This window comes from Gekko japonicus, unplaced genomic scaffold (assembly GCF_001447785.1).
Source record: "Gekko japonicus isolate JY-2015 unplaced genomic scaffold, Gekko_japonicus_V1.1 scaffold3786, whole genome shotgun sequence".
NCBI classification, from domain to species: domain Eukaryota; kingdom Metazoa; phylum Chordata; class Lepidosauria; order Squamata; family Gekkonidae; genus Gekko; species Gekko japonicus.
In genome coordinates, this window is record NW_015172131.1 from 20,594 (window position 1) to 36,214 (window position 15,621).

General features: G+C 47.3%; 1 long non-coding RNA gene and 1 pseudogene across 1 annotated transcript; both read left to right on the plus strand.

Annotated features, from left to right (window-relative positions):
- The first annotated feature begins 400 nt into the window (after window positions 1–400).
- On the plus strand, window positions 401–4,447 carry LOC107118646. The gene is made up of 3 exons (XR_001482769.1): window positions 401–430; window positions 3,730–3,849; window positions 4,207–4,447. It is a non-coding gene; the product is annotated as an uncharacterized LOC107118646 (long non-coding RNA).
- A 61-nt stretch (window positions 4,448–4,508) lies between these two features.
- Window positions 4,509–15,621, plus strand: part of LOC107118644 — a 40,516-nt pseudogene continuing 29,403 nt past the window's right edge.

Sequence of the window (15,621 nt, forward strand, 5' to 3'; positions counted from 1 at the left end):
CCTGCCTGCAAAGCTTTATGGGATAGGAAACAGAAAGACCTCAGCTAACCCAGGCTGTTATACAGAAATGATCGCTGATCTTTCTCCCACAATGAGATGAGCAGGCGGGACAGCCCGGGTCCCTCTTCCTTTGTTTTTTTACTCTTGCAGTTTCTACACGGTGTCTGGGCAAGAGATCCTCTGAACGCTGTTCCATTTACCCATCTCAAGCCAGACATCCTGTACCTTGCCTGTCTTCTCCCTTCCAGTGTGCAGTCTCTGCCTGGCGTGATCTCTGAAGAGGGAATCTGCTTTTCCTTTCAGGGTCCCTTTTCCTTTGAGGAGGTGTCCATCGATTTCACTGAGGCAGAATGGGCCCTGCTGGATCCGGGACAAAGAGCTCTGTACAGGGAAGTCATGCTGGAGAACTACGAGAATGTGGCCTTTCTGGGTAAGGGATCTTTCCCGGGTGCCAAAGGTGCAAATTGCTGCCATTGTGAGGAGGCATGAATCAAAATATTGAATAGGTATTCACTGTTTTGAGACCTTTCCCGCTACTTTGGGGGGGGGGCTGTGGCTTCCTGGCAGAGCATCTGCTTGGCATGTAGAAGGTCCCAGGTTCAATCCCCAGTATTTCCAGTAAAAAGGATCAGGTAGGAGGTGATGTGAAAGACTTCTGCCTGAGACCCTGGAGAGCCCCTGTCGGACTGAGTAGGCAACACTGACTTCAGTGGACCAAGGGTCTGATTCAGTATGAGGCAGGTTGATGTGTTCCTGGGTGTGTTCTTGCCCAGGGGCAACAGAGGCCAGTGTTGTGGCCATCACCCAAGCCAGAGAAGGTGTCCTGACCTGAGGCAAAAGTCGAGATGAGAGGCCCTCAGAAGGACTCTGGAAGGGACCGGATCCTCATTTCTCTGTTGCCAGGCTTTACAAGACACCCTTCCTGCGGAATGGGATTCCAGACAGCCGCTCTGCCTGTGATCTAGAAACGATCCTGTCAAGAACCAAGGCCTGTGTCCCCCTAGGTCAATAAGACCATAAGAACATAAGATAAGGCAATGTTGGATCAGGCCAATGTCCCATCCAGTCCAACACTCTGTCATACAGTGGCCAAAAATACCAGGTGCCATCAGGAGGTCCAGCAGTGGGGCCGGGACGCTAGAAGCCCTCCCACTGTCCCCCCCCCCCCCAAGCACCAAGGATACAGAGCATCACTTGCCCCAGACTGAGAATTCTAATCTATACAATTTGGGTAATAGCCACTGATGGATCTCTGCTCCATATATTTATACAATTTCCTCTTGAAGCCATCCATGCTTGTAGCTGCCACCACCTCCTGTGGCAGTGAATTCCATGTATTAATCACTCTTTGGGTGAAGAAATACTTCCTTTTATCTGTTCTAACCCGTCTGCTCAGCAATTTCATTGAGTGCCCATTTGTATTGTGAGAAAGGGAGAAAAGAACTTCTTTCTCTACCTGCTCTATCCCATGCATAATCTTGTAAACCTCAGTCATGTCACCCCTCAGCCGTCGTTTCTCCAAGCTAAAGAGGCCCAAGTGTCTTAACCTTTCTTCAAAGGAGAAGTGTTCCCTTTTATCATTCTAGTTGCCCTTTTCTGCATTTTTCCCAATTCTATTACATGCTTTTTAAGGTGTGGTGGCCAGAATTGCACACAATATTACAAATGAGGTTGCACCATTGATTTATACAGGAGCATTATGATACTGGCTGATGTGTTTTCAGTTCCCCTCCTAATAATCCCCAGCATAGCGTTGGCTTTTTTTATTGCAGTTGCACACTGTCTCGACATTTTTGGTGAGTTATCTGCTCCGACTCCAAGATTTCTCTCTTGGTCAGTCTCTGCCAGTTTGGACCCCATCAACCTGTACCTATAGTTAGGATTTTTGTCATCTGCAAATTTAGCCACTTCACTGCTTACTCCCAATCCCAAATCATTAATGAACAAGTTAGAAAGCACCGGACCCAGCACTGATCCCTGCGGCACCCCACTGCTTACAAGCCTCTGCTGTGAAAATTGCCCATTTATCCACACTCTCTGTTTCCTATTAATCAGCCAGTTTTTGATCCACAAGAGGACTTGTCCTTTTATCCCATGACTATTGAGCTTACTTAGGAGCCTTTGATGAGGGACTTTATCAAACCTTTCTGGAAGTCAAGGTAAACACCATCTATTGAGTACCCCTTGTCCACATGTTTGTTCACCCCCTCAAAGAACACTAACAGGTTAGTGAAACAAGATCTTCCCTTACGGAACCCATGCTGAGTCTGCCTCAATAGTTTTTGTTCATCAATGTGCCTACTAATTCTCTCCTTAATAACCATTTTCACCAACTTACCTGGTATTGATGTCAGACTGACTGGCCTGTAATTTCACAAATCTCCTCTGGAACCCCCTTTAAAGATGGGAGTGGCATTAGCTCCTTCCAGTCCTCAGGAATGGAAGCAGATTTTAAAGAAAGATTACATACTTTTGTCAGGAGATCCCCAAGTTCACATTTGAGTTCTTTCAGAACTCTCGGATGTATGCCATCCAGGCCTGGTGATTTATCAGTTTTTAACTTGTCTATCAGTCATAGGACCTCCTCTCTCATCACCTGAATCCGGCGCAGGTATTTCAACACCCCTCCTGAAATCAGTGGTTCTGGAGTGGGCAAGCACTTCTCATCTTCCACAGTGAAGACAGAGGCAAAAAATGCATCCATCTTCTCAGCCATTTCCCTATCATCCTTCAGTACTCCTTTTACCCCTTGGTCATCCAAGGGCCCCACTACCTCCCTGGCTGGTTTTCTGCTTCTAATGTATTTGAAGAAAGTTTTATTGTTGGTCTTCATGCTTTTTGCTATATGCTCCTCATAGTCCCTTTTTGCCTGCCTGATCACAGACTTGCATTTCATTTGCCACAGCCTGTGTTCCCTTTTATCAACCTCACTGAGACTAGATTTACATCGCTAGTCTCTTTGTACCTGAGCAGCACCCAGTTCAGTGGGTTCATGAGAAGAGAGCACACAAGTAAAGAAGACCCCTTTTTAAATACATAAATGTTTGTTAAGGATTTAAAAATAAAACATCACTAAACAGCCACGTTGCTGCAGCTTAACAACAGAAAAACAAGGAAAAGTAACTGTTCTATCTCATACATGAAATACATGGTATTAGAAGGCAACTCTTTTACAGGATCGATATTCCAGCTGTAGCCTAAATTACTTAAAAAAAACTATTCATCATGATGCAGCAAGAAATTATCAAGACATACTAGCATGGCATGAGCATGCATTTATCTTGTCTTCCCTCTTGTCTATACGTGTATTATACTTCTGCCTCCTATGGTCAGGTGGTCCTAATGACCCAATGAAGGATCCTCCTTGATGGAATTTTCCAGAGGCTGCCAGCACCCTCCTAATCCCCCCTCCCTCCTGGCTACACAACTGGATACAGGTTCTTACGATTAACTAATGTAAGAATGTAAAAAAAAAAGAAATGAAAGAAAAATGTAAGAATGATAGCTGCAGGGAGACTCGAATCAGGACTGCCTAAAAGTCAGACCAGGCCACTTAATAATCACGTAAACCCTAGGGGAAACTAGCGTCCTTTGCTTCACAGATCTATTCCCCTTAGACTCGTTGTGATTCTGGGCTTTGATCTTGACTATGGTATCATCCTTCCAGAAGAGTTTTTACTCTCGAATTTCTTTCTCTCTCTCTCTCTCTCTCTCTCTCTCTGAACTAAGGCAAGAATATAAGAGAGACTACGGTGGAGATAGACAACGGCCTTGCATCTAAAGAAAGGCTGACTATTTCCTCAAGAGAATCCCAAGAACATATTTTGTTCCCAAATGAGCTGGCTGAGAGTGAGTATCCTTCACGGCTATACATGGGAAAAGGCAAGGAAGTGCCATGGGGGATTTCTGATTCCCTTTGAGCAACGCTTTGTACAATCATACAGCCTGCTGGGGAAGGAGGCCCTGAAAATCGGGAGGCTCGGAAGCTCCTTCTGGGCAAGTGCTCAGCTGTGGCACTTGAGGGGGTGAGGTATCCTTAAATACTGGGTATTCCAGGGAAAGGTGGAGGGGTGAATTAGATGAGCCAAGGTAACCGAGGCCAAATGGCCATCGTCAATTCTTTTCTACTGCAGTCTTTGCCTTTGGACCTTACCAGCCCTCCCAGGTGCTAACAGGATCTATGTCTTTACTCTGTCTTTACTCCAGCAGAGGATGATGAGAGGAATGAAGTAGGCGAGGACGTTCATCAACAAATGCCAGATAAAGTTAAAAATGAAGACTTGAAAGAAAATATCAGGAATCAAGGTGGACCAATGAGAAAGAAAGTTGGTCATATGGTTGAGAAGAGAGATGGAAGTCAGGGTAATGTACATACTCAAAAGCACAGGATAATGAAGGCAAGTAAATCCATTGGGTGTGAAAAGTACTTTAGAAATGGATCACAGCTCTTCATAACCCAAAGAATTGACAGAGTCGATAAACGTTTTGAATCCTCAGAGTGTGGAAAGAGATTCAGTGAGAGTTGCAGTCTTCAACTGCGTCAGAGAACCCACAAACGGGAGAGACCATTTGAATGCTCGGAGTGTGGAAAGAGATTCAGTCGGAGTGGCAGTGTTCTACTGCATCAGAGAACCCACACAGGGGAGAAACCTTTTGAATGCTCAGAGTGTGGAAAGAGATTTAGTTGGAATGGCAGTCTTCAGGAGCATCAGAGAACTCACACAAGGGAGAAACCTTTTGAATGCTCAGAGTGCAGAAAGAGATTCAGTCAGAGTGGCCATCTTCAACTGCATCAGAGAACCCACACAGGGGAGAAACCTTTTGAATGCTCAGAGTGCGGAAAGAGATTCAGTCGGAGTGGCAGTCTTCAAGAGCATCAGAGAACCCACACAGGGGAGAAACCTTTTGAATGCTTAGAGTGTGGAAAGAGATTCAGTCTGAGTGGCAGTCTTCAACGGCATCAGAGAACCCACACAGGTGAGAGACCTTTTGAATGCTCAGAGTGTGGAAAGAGATTCAGTCGGAGTAGCCGTCTTCTACTGCATCAGAGAACCCACACAGGGGAGAGACCTTTCGAATGCTCAGAGTGTGGAAAGAGATTCAGTGAGAGTGGCAGTCTTCAACTGCATCAGAGAACCCACACAGGGGAGAGACCTTCTGAGTCCTCAGAGTGCGGAAAGAGATTCAGTCAGTGTGGGAAGCTTCAAGAGCATCAGAGAACCCACACAGGGTTGAAACCTTTTGAATGCTCAGAGTGTGGAAAGAGATTCAGTCGGAGTAGCAGTCTTCTCGTGCATCAGAGAACCCACACAGGGGAGAAACCTTTTGAATGCTCACAGTGTGGAAAGAGATTCAGTCGGAGTAGTAGTCTTCAACTGCATCAGAGAACCCACACAGGGGAGAGACCTTTTGAATGTTCAGAGTGCGGAAAGAGATTCATTCAGAGTCGCAATCTTCAAGAGCATCAAAGAACCCACACAGGGGAGAAACCTTTTGAATGCTTAGAGTGTGGAAAGAGATTCAGCTGGAGTTGCCATCTTCAGCTGCATCAGAGAACCCACACAGGGGAGAAACCTTTTGAATGCTTAGAGTGTGGAAAGAGATTCAGCTGGAGTTGCCATCTTCAGCTGCATCAGAGAACCCACACAGGGGAGAAACCTTTTGAATGCTCAGAGTGTGGAAAGAGATTCAGTGTGAGTAGCAGTCTTCAACGGCATCAAAGAACCCACACAATGGAGAAACCTTTTAACAGCTCAGAGTGTGAAAAGAAATTCAGTACCAGTGTCAATCTTCAAGTGCATTGAAAAAGCCACAGAGAAGAGAAACCTTTTGAATGCTCAAAGCATGGAAAGAGATTCACTCAGAGTTGCACTTTTCTACTTCAGGGAGGATCCCACACAAGGAGAAGCGATTTAACTGCTTAGTCGTGAAAAGAGCTTTTCTCCTATTTCACACCTAAAAACAACATATCATATCAAGTATTGAAAAGGTAAAAAATGCTGGAAGAAGCGTGAATCTAAACCGAAACCTTATGCTACCCAGAACAAATGTTATAAATACAGTATGGAAAGAGCTTTAGCTGTGTTCAAACCCTCAAAAATATCCCAAAGGGAAGGAAGGAAGCAAGGATGGGCAATGGCTTCTGCTGCAAGAAGAATCAGCTGCTCTCTCCTTTAACATCGAGGACTCTTCCCAGAGAAGGAACCTTCTTAATACTCAATGTGTGGAAAGAGGCACAGGTCCGATCTTCATGTTCTTCAGAGATAATATAAATTTGATAATAAATAAATAAGAATGCATGCAAGGGTGAAACTTTCCTATGCCTGGCCCTGGCGCTGTAAGTTCATAAAGGCTGAGAAAGGAGTTAGACAAAGAAAGGCCTTTTTCATTTTTCCCCTTCTCTGTAAAATTTGCTACTTCAGGTTATCTGCCATTTTAACTCTGACGTCATCAAAACTGGCAAAAAGAGTTTCTTTCCCAAATTGTATGAAGCAGTACAGAAGTTTAGAGGGTAACGGATACGTACAGCCTCTTTTCTACTGGTATAACCATAGTGTGACCAGTCGGCATCCTTAATTCACAAGACACGTTTATCTGACAAGCAGTTCTAGAGAGACATTTCTCAATCTTAATCCTTCCCCAGTCCAGCCTGCTGTGAGCTTTTTTTTGGGGGGGGGGAGGTGTGGGGGGTTCTCACCACTTTGAAACCCAAAGCATTCTGGAAGTAGGATTAATTTGGGGTGAAAGGAAAAGGTTATGTCCTCTAAACCAACAACTCAATAAGTTCTAATGGGTCAGACCCCCTCTTCCCCCTCAAGAACCAGTCTTGTGGACATGTTCCAGTATCTACAGAGTTGGCAGGTGAATCTTGTGAGGCACTGTGGTGTCCTCTTATTAGGGAGGAGGAGGACTGGTTTTCCCTTTAAATGTGCTCTTTGCTTTATTAAACTGGGTAGATTCGGCTGCCACCAGGAATTTAAGGATTTCCAAACCTTCTCTCTGTTCCTTTTTCTGGTAAAGTAACCCAGGGTCTAGACTTTTCAGGGATCTATGTGGTCCTGAGGAAGGATTGAACTCAATTCTGGGATAACTTAAACAAAAGACGATTTATTGAACTAAGAACAAAATATGAGGTTGGTTATTCTGTTAGTGTTTAGGATAAAGGGACTTGTAAATATGTTGTTCAAATGTATCACACACACAGCCTTTTTTTCCTTTACTTTTGTTTGTTTGACCCTCAGTTCCAACATTAACAGGATTCGCTGTTTCCTTTAGAGTCAGCCACTCAGGCTAAGGACATATATACTGCCCTCTTTGAGATCTCACACAGAACTATAATAACCCTCACTGACTGAACACCAACTGATCAATTCCAACTGACTTTCATAACTAACTATTCATAACAGACTAACTGACACACACACACACACAGATTCCTTTCAAAAACTCCCCCCACACTGTCATCCACCAATCACAGCACATTTGTCTCTCTCAGTCACTCTAGTCTGCTTATCACCACACTTCAACCAAACATTTAAAGGCACACACACACTCTCATAAAACAAGGAATCATTACAGGCACGATTTCCCCAATCCAAGTTATCCTCCCCACCCCCAGATTCTCACAGAGAGAATCAGGAGGGAGAAGTAGGATTCCCTCCTCCTTCTCTGAATGCCACCACTGCCACCACCCGTGCATGTGCTGGAAATGACCTAGACTGAGCCCTGGGCCAAGGCGTCCTCCCCCCACGTCTTCCTCCTCAGAGCCCTCCTTTAATTCCTCAACTGAGATTGTGCTTTAATTCTGTTTCTGTCTCCTTACTTTGTTTTTGAGAGTTGGTAACAGGCCCGAAGGGAAAAAAATACCCTCCCTCATTCCCAGAGTCTTAATGTGTGTGGAAATGGGTATCCGAAGAGATAAATAGCATCTTGTAAAGCCTCTGTTAAAGGGACAGCACACTTTTCCCCTCCAGGCAGTTGGCATCCCTAGATTAAGTTTTTCTTTATGGATCAGAGAAAACAGTACACAGCTAAGGAAGAGTCACAGCTCATTAAAGATATTATTGTTTGTATCAGGTGATTAGACTTTGTTTTTTCTGTGCTTTGTGGGCTCTTTGAACTCTCCCCAGTTGTGATTTGAGTGGATTGAAAATTTACAGATTTGTTTTTAAGGGGATTGCCCGGTTGGTCTGCATACCCCTTGTATCAACTTGATTATGTATTTTGTATTATGATATGCTTCCTGAGTGTTACTCCGCCATATGATAAATAGTTATAATAATGTCCTTTTTGGGTGTTTTAATGAGTTTGGCTTCATGACATGTGTCAAAGGTTAGTGTGATGGTGGCCACTGGGCCAGGCCAACCTGCATGGTAGGGAGTCCTGAAGGACTTGGGGGGGGGCACCTCAGTCCCCCCTCCCCCCAATACTCTTTCCTCTTTTCCTCCTCTTGGCATCCCCCGTATCCTCTCCCCTTTCCCTGCCTCATTCTCTCCTCAGTCTTTCTCCAACCTACCAGTTATCACCTATCTATCTTGTGCTGTATTTATTATTTATTCTTTACTTCATTTTATACTCTGCCTTTCTTCTCAGTGGGGACCAAAGCAACATGCAGCGCTCTTTTCTCTTCCTTTTTAGTCTGACAGCAATCCTGTGATGTAGGACAGGATGATATAGTGTGAGTGGCCCAGAATCAGCCAATGGGCTTCCACAGCAAGACGGGAATTTGAACCTGGGTCTCTGAGACCCTACCCTTACGCTGTGACTGATAAGTCACACTGGTTTTCATAGGGTGGCTGCTGTTGATCAAGCAGCCAGTCCTGGGTGAAACTGCAAGTAATCCCTGAAAAGAGAGAGGTGATGTTGATTGGGAAGGTGGGGATCTTGAAGGACATTGTGATCCCCACTTCTGATGGTCTTCAGCTGACCCTTGTTGACTCAGTTAATAGACTTGGGGTTATATACGAGATCCAACATTATTGCTGCAGAAGCAAGTTCACCTAGCTGCAAATAATGCTTCCTCCCAACTCAGCCCTACCAAGAAGATGGCCCCTTACCTTGCTATATATCTATATCTTTCAATTTATTAATCGCTCAATCCTGCAGAGCTGCTGGCCCTGAGCGATTTACAGTTACACATATTCACAAGGGACTAACAATGATTCATAGGGGGTAAGGGAGGACAACATATAAATCTTTTTTTTAAAGTCGCGCACGTTTGCAGCCGACGGGGATGCCGTGTTCCAGACGGCATCCACTCGGCTTGGCTTGATGACGTCAGTTTTTACAGAACTGCTTCGAGTCACAGCATCGCACTGCCACCGCCTGGCTGGATTGGCCCATCGCAGGCTTCTTAATGCCAAAGAGATCTTTCCGAGCTTATGAGCTGGACATTCCGTTTCGCCGGCTAACACCTCCCCCCACCGGGGGGGTTTAGTGTGCCCACCCTCTCTAAGAAGTGGTACCCATTTTATCTACTCGCCGAAGCTTTTGAACCGCTGGGTGGAAGGCGAGCTGGGGACAAGGCTGGTAGATCACACCAGCGCGGGCTAGAAGTGACAGCAGTTCTGTTCAGTTCAAATGTTACTGTAACCAGAGGATAAATCCTCTGTGCCACCGCTCCCCTTGATCCGGCTGATCTGTGGCCACCTGGACCGACGACACAGTGTCATCCAGAATAGACTGTTGTAATGCACTGACCATAGTTTCTGGTGGGTTGCCATGTTGATCTGAAGCAGCAGAACGAAGATTGAGTCTAGTGGCACCTTTAAGACTGATTTAAGATTTATTCTGGGTATAAGCTCTTGTTCAGATAGGAGTGTCCGTGCATACGAAAGCTTAAACCCAGAATAAAACTTTTGTCTTAAAGGCGCCACTGGACTCAGACTTTGTTGCACTGCCCTAAAAATCAATCCAGAATCTCCGGTTGGTGCAGAACGCCAAGGCTCAGCTATTACTGGAAGCCAGATGGATCATGCAGATGATTCCCATCCTACAGTCACTCCACTGGCTGCCCATCAGTTACGGGGCTCAATTTGAAGTGTTGGCTCTTGCATAGAAAGCCCTTCATGGCCTTGGACCCTCCTATTTGCCAGACTGCCTCTCCCCCTCTGCGCCGCCACAACAGCTTCACTCATCGGAGCGAGGTCTTCTGCAGGCATCAACCTGCAAATGGGGAAAAACCAACTGCCCATCGCTGTGCCTTCTCTGCTGTAGCCCCTGCCTTAAGGAACGCCCTACCTGAGGAAGTCAGGACTGCTCCCACTCTCCTGGCTTTCTGCAGACTATGAAAAACTGAGCTAGTCAGTTATGTAATTCAGCTGTTATTTATTGTCTCATGTTAAGGCTTATGCTTTGCTGCAGTCCTAGTTTTTGATTTCTGATTGGTTCAACAATCCTGTTCCTATTGTGTTGTTTCTTGAATGCCTCATCTTGTTGATTGTATTTGCTCACTTTGTGTCATCTGCCTTGAGTCCAAGGGAGAACGGTGGACTAAAAATGACAAAAGGAAATTAAATAATGTTGGTTGTGGCTTCTCATTTCCCCAAGCCCCGCCCTCTCCGAGCCTCAACCCCCAAAACTCCAGGAATTCTACAACCTGGAATTGGCAACCCTGGCAAGGTCTGGCCTTCATGAGTCCTCCATCATGGGCCAAAACCTCCCTGAAAAGGAACCTGCCCCCCTCCCCCTGCCTTTTACTCACAGAAACCCAGTGTGGAATGCTGTGGTTGCCTAGCAACAGCAACTGAGGGAATCCATTCCTTAGAGCTACAGGTTGTCATGGAAGTCACGTTGGTTTGTTTTCTTTCTGAAGTTTCAGTATAGAATGACAACCAGGTAACTAGTTCAAAGGTTTATTTGCCAGGCCGATAGGTGATTACAGAAACCCAAGTCTGCAAGAGATCACACATGTTTTCAGGATGGGTTGCATACTCATACAGTTTTAGACATGCGCACTAAGAGCTTAAGTTAATAACTTTCCTCTGCTTGCATCTCAGCATCATATTATCTGTTTGTGGAAACACAGTTTTCTCTAAATGGCTTAAGCAGGAAACCTTGCTGTTTTTGTTGCTGAAGTTTGCTTCTTGCAAAACTGGATGACAGATGTACTTCTGCTGATCTGCAAGTGAACAGAGGGTCGATGGGGGACAAATATGGCTGCCCTAATGCTCAGATGTGTGTTCATGTTTCTGTTCCTCCCTTTGGTCCTGAAGGGACCATCCTTAACTGAATGTACTCTACTCACCACCACCTACAGACTGAAGGCAAAACAGGGACAGAACAGCAGGGCAAATTGGCATACAGCAGGCTGCAAGACAGCAGAGGACAATTCCAAAGCCCACTTTACCTACAATGGCCACAAAAAGTTTGGTTGAGCAATCCAAAATCAAGTAACCTTCCCATTAGCCATGAGCACGGGTTCAGCCTACCTAAGAATCCATCTGAGGGATTCCTGGACTCGGAGTGAGCTAGCTTCATGATAGGTTGGGCCCTGTCATAGAATCATAGAGTTGGAAGGTACCTCTAGAGTCATCTAGTCGAACCCCCTGCACAATGCAGGAAATTCACAAAAAAAACCTCCTCCCCACACCCTTGGTTCCTGGAAGGCCAGATGCTGAAGCTCAAATAGTTTGGCCACCAAATGAGAAAGGAGCACTCACTGGAGAAGACCCTGATGCTGGGAAAGACTGAAGGTAAAAGAAAAAGGGGACAGCAAAGGATGAGATGGTTAGACAATGTTATCAATGCAACGAACATGAAATTGAGCGAACTCCGGAGGATGGCGGAAGACAGGAGGGCCTGGCGTGATGTGGTCCATGGGGTCATGAAGAGTTGGACTCGACTGTGCGACTGAACAGCAACACAGCCCCAGTGACCACTGTTCCGTGTCCAGAAGATTACAAAAATAAAGGTTTTTGCAGAGATCAAAAGTATCTGCATCTATGTCAATGACAAACACACCGAACTCCTGACTAGTTAAGGCATAAATTCCTCCCTTTGAGGCTAGGATAATGTCAAGATGCAGTGTTACCTCTAAGCTGTGGAAGGGGGAGCTAGTGCACAGAATTTTAGCTGGCTGCTCAGGGATTTTAGCTTCCAGCTCACAAGCATTTTCCCCTCCATTGGAAACAATGGAGAATGGGGGTACCTCCTTCTGGGCCCATAGAATCGGACCCCCTGGTCCAACCTTTTTGGAGCTGGGGGGGTCAATGTGGGTTAGCAGCAGATATGCTGCAAATTTAGTGCCTCTACCTCAAAAAACAGCTCCCTCCAGAGCCCCAGATATCCGCAAATTGATTCTCCATTATAGCTTATGGGGCCTTTTTACTATAATGGTCCTCATAGGCTATAACGGAGCACACCTCTATTAAGCTTTTCTGTATGATTTGTAAGTTGCCTTGAGTTACAGTAAAAATGGGATATAAATATTTGAATAAATAAGTAGTCTGTGCAGGTTGATAACATTAAAGCAACAGAAAGCCCTTAAGCATTTACAAATCTTCTAGGGTGAGCCAGTGTGGTATAGTGGTTAAACGCGCGGACTCTAATCTGGGAGGACTGGGTTTGATTCCCCACTCCTCCACTTGCACCTGCTGGATGACCTTGGGCAAGGCATAGTTCTGTCAGAGCTGTCCTTGAAAGAGCAGTTTCTGTCAGAGCTCTCTCAGCCCCGCCTACCTCACAGGGTGTCTGTTGTGGGGAGGGGAAGGGAAAGGAGTTTGTAAGCCGCTCTGAGACTCCTTTGGGTAGTGAAGGGCAGGGTATAAATCCAATCTCTTCTTCTTCTTTGTTTGTTAGGTTAGGCAGAGTTTTGACAGTGATTGTTCCACCTCTGTTATACTTGACCTACAAATGTGTTATATTTCACTAAAAATCCCCAAAGTAGACTGCAAGACTCCCCCCCCCCCTCCAAAGTCCTGGTTTCTTTTCTAAGGGTCAGTGCAGGGCAACAGTCCAAGGGCAGGTCTACTAATATAGTGGACTGGGGCGGGTAGACCTGTTCTCCGGAGGCCACGCCTACCAATATACTGGAAAGGGGCGGGTAGACCTGTTCTCCGGAGGCCACGCCTACCAATATACTGGAAAGGGGCGGGTAGACCTGTTCTCCGGAGGCCACGCCTACCAATATACTGGAAAGGGGCGGGTAGACCTGTTCTCCGGAGGCCAGGCCTACCAATGTAGTGGAAAGGGGCGGGTATACCTGTTCTCCGGAGACCAGGCCTACCAATATAGTGGAAAGGGGTGGGTAGACCTGTTCTCCAGAGGCCAGGCCTACCAATGTAGTGGAAAGGGGTGGGTAGATCTGTTCTCCGGAGGCCAGGCCTACCAATGTAGTGGAAAGGGGAGGGTAGACCTGTTTTCCAGTGGCCTGGTCTACCCTGTTAGAGGACAACATTTTCTGTAATGAAATTTGACTTGATTCTGTTTTCACTTATAATGTTTAAATTAGGATCTCCCTAGGATCTCCCTAGGAGCTGCGGTGGCTCAAGTGGTTAAGACGCTGAACTGCAGGCTGTGGAAGGTCAGTCGTTCAGCAGTTCGAGACCCGAGGTTGCCGCATGACGGAGTGAGCTCCCGTCTCTAGTTCCAGCTCCTGACAACCTAGCAGTTCGAAAGCAAGAAATTGCAAGTAGATAAATAGGTACCACTTCAGTGGGAAGGTAACAGCGTTCCGTGCGCCTTGGTGTTTAGTCATGCCGGCCACATGACCACGGAAACGTCTCCGGACAGTGCTGGCTCTTCGGCTTTGAAACGGAGATGAGCACCGGAACCCTAGAGTCGGATTCGACTGGCTTTCGAGCAAGGGACACCTTTACCTTTAGGATCTCCTGAAGGTGAACGAAGGCCTTCCTTGGCACCCGGATGGCTCTTGCCCAGGGATTAAAAGAACACAGAACTCAGTTTAATTATTTATAGCTTTCCAGGTTAGGGCAGGTGGCTTGGCATCCTCTGCAGCAGCATCTCCGGGTTGCAGGGCCAGTTTCCTTCCCTGGCCAACTCCATGGCACATTGTACGCCAGACATGAGAGGCTGCAGTTCTCGTTTTTTCTAGACCCCTGGATGTGTTCAAGATCCCCATGTGATTGGCTGCAGGCCCGTAAAAGGGAAAGAACTTTCTCAGGCATGTTTTCCCTGAGGGAGGCAGCAGTGGTCCCTTAGTTCCGGAGATGGAGTTTTTTGAGGGATCTGTGGATTGTCCCTGCAGATACCAGAGTGCGAAGACCAGTAGAATGAGAGGGTGGTCCTTTCATGATGACTGAGCCACAGGGCCAGAGAAATGCTCCAGCTTGCCACCAGGTTCATAAAGCACAGTTGCGACATTACAACTATATAACAGATTAATGCAAAAACAGGAGGGAAAAGTATTTATAGGAGGAAAATTTATAGGAGTAAAAGCTCACGCCAACTCAGCTTAGAGGGAACACTGACCCCCAACTGAGTCTTACCGCCCTCAGAGAAGGTGGATGACTGAGAGAGTGGGCAGGCGGGGGCCAGCTTTAGCCTCCTTTGACAGCGCGGGGTCCTTCGGGAGCGCAGCCCCAGTGCAGTTACTCCAAAGAATCCCCATTCAGGTGCATGGTGCATCGGTCGCGGAGGGCGGCCTGGCTGAAGCGCCTGCCGGAGAGGACCGGAGGACGCAATTGGCATTTGTCTGCAGCACTGCAAGGGTTAAGCCCGCGGAGCCTTTTGCTAGAGAGGCCGAGCAATGGGGGGGGGGGTGTCTGGAAAAGAGGAGGGGCCCTTTTGCTCTTCGCATGCGCGTCCCAGGGAGCCGTTTGCGAGAAGCAGTAAGGGGAAGGTCTCCTTAGAAGTAAGTCATGCAGGGGGGGGGGGAATAAGCTTTTAGCTCTTGGAAGGGGGGGAGGCGGGGATCACGCCAAGCCGTCCTGGGGCTGCCGCCAATGCCCCCTCGAAGCTTGTGAGCAGAAATTCTACTTTGTGAGCCCCTGGCATTCAAGTTGTGTGCGGGATGTACTGAAAGGAAGGACAGGATTGCCTATTGGAACGCTGGAAGGCCCATTGGAAAGAATGGGAGCCTGGAATGCCAATTGACTTGCATGGGCTCCCCTGAGCGAGCGATTTGGCTGCTGCATCAATTCGTTTCCTCTGGAGCCACCTCCTTCCTGAGCGAAGGCAAAAACGTGTGAGCCGGAGGCTAAAAAACTGAGCTGGCTCACACTCACTCAGCTTAGAGGGAACACTGGTTGCCACCTCCCAGACGGCATATTACTAGGCTTTTTTTTTTTGCTGGGGTTGGGCCCCCCCCCCCAGTGATGCCCCTTTTCTCCCCCCACCGGGGGAGCCGATCTCTGCCTCTGCTGGAGGTCGGCTGTCATCCCGGGAGGACTCCAGCAAGGGGCGGAGGCGGAGATGTCTTCGGGGGTTACCGGGGAGTCTCCACCAGGGTGGGTGTGTGTCAAGAGTGCTGCTGGTCTCACGTCGAGAGCGAAGTTCGTATCTTCCTCGGCCACAGAGCAGCCCCCCTGTGCCCTCCTTGGTCCAGTCCCCGGGCCAGGCTGGGCTGCTGGTGCTATGTGGGAAGCGGGGCTAAAGTCGAAAGACACACTCACCCCCCCCCCCCCCAGGACGCTGCAGGCTCCTCTTTTCCCCCCCCCCCCG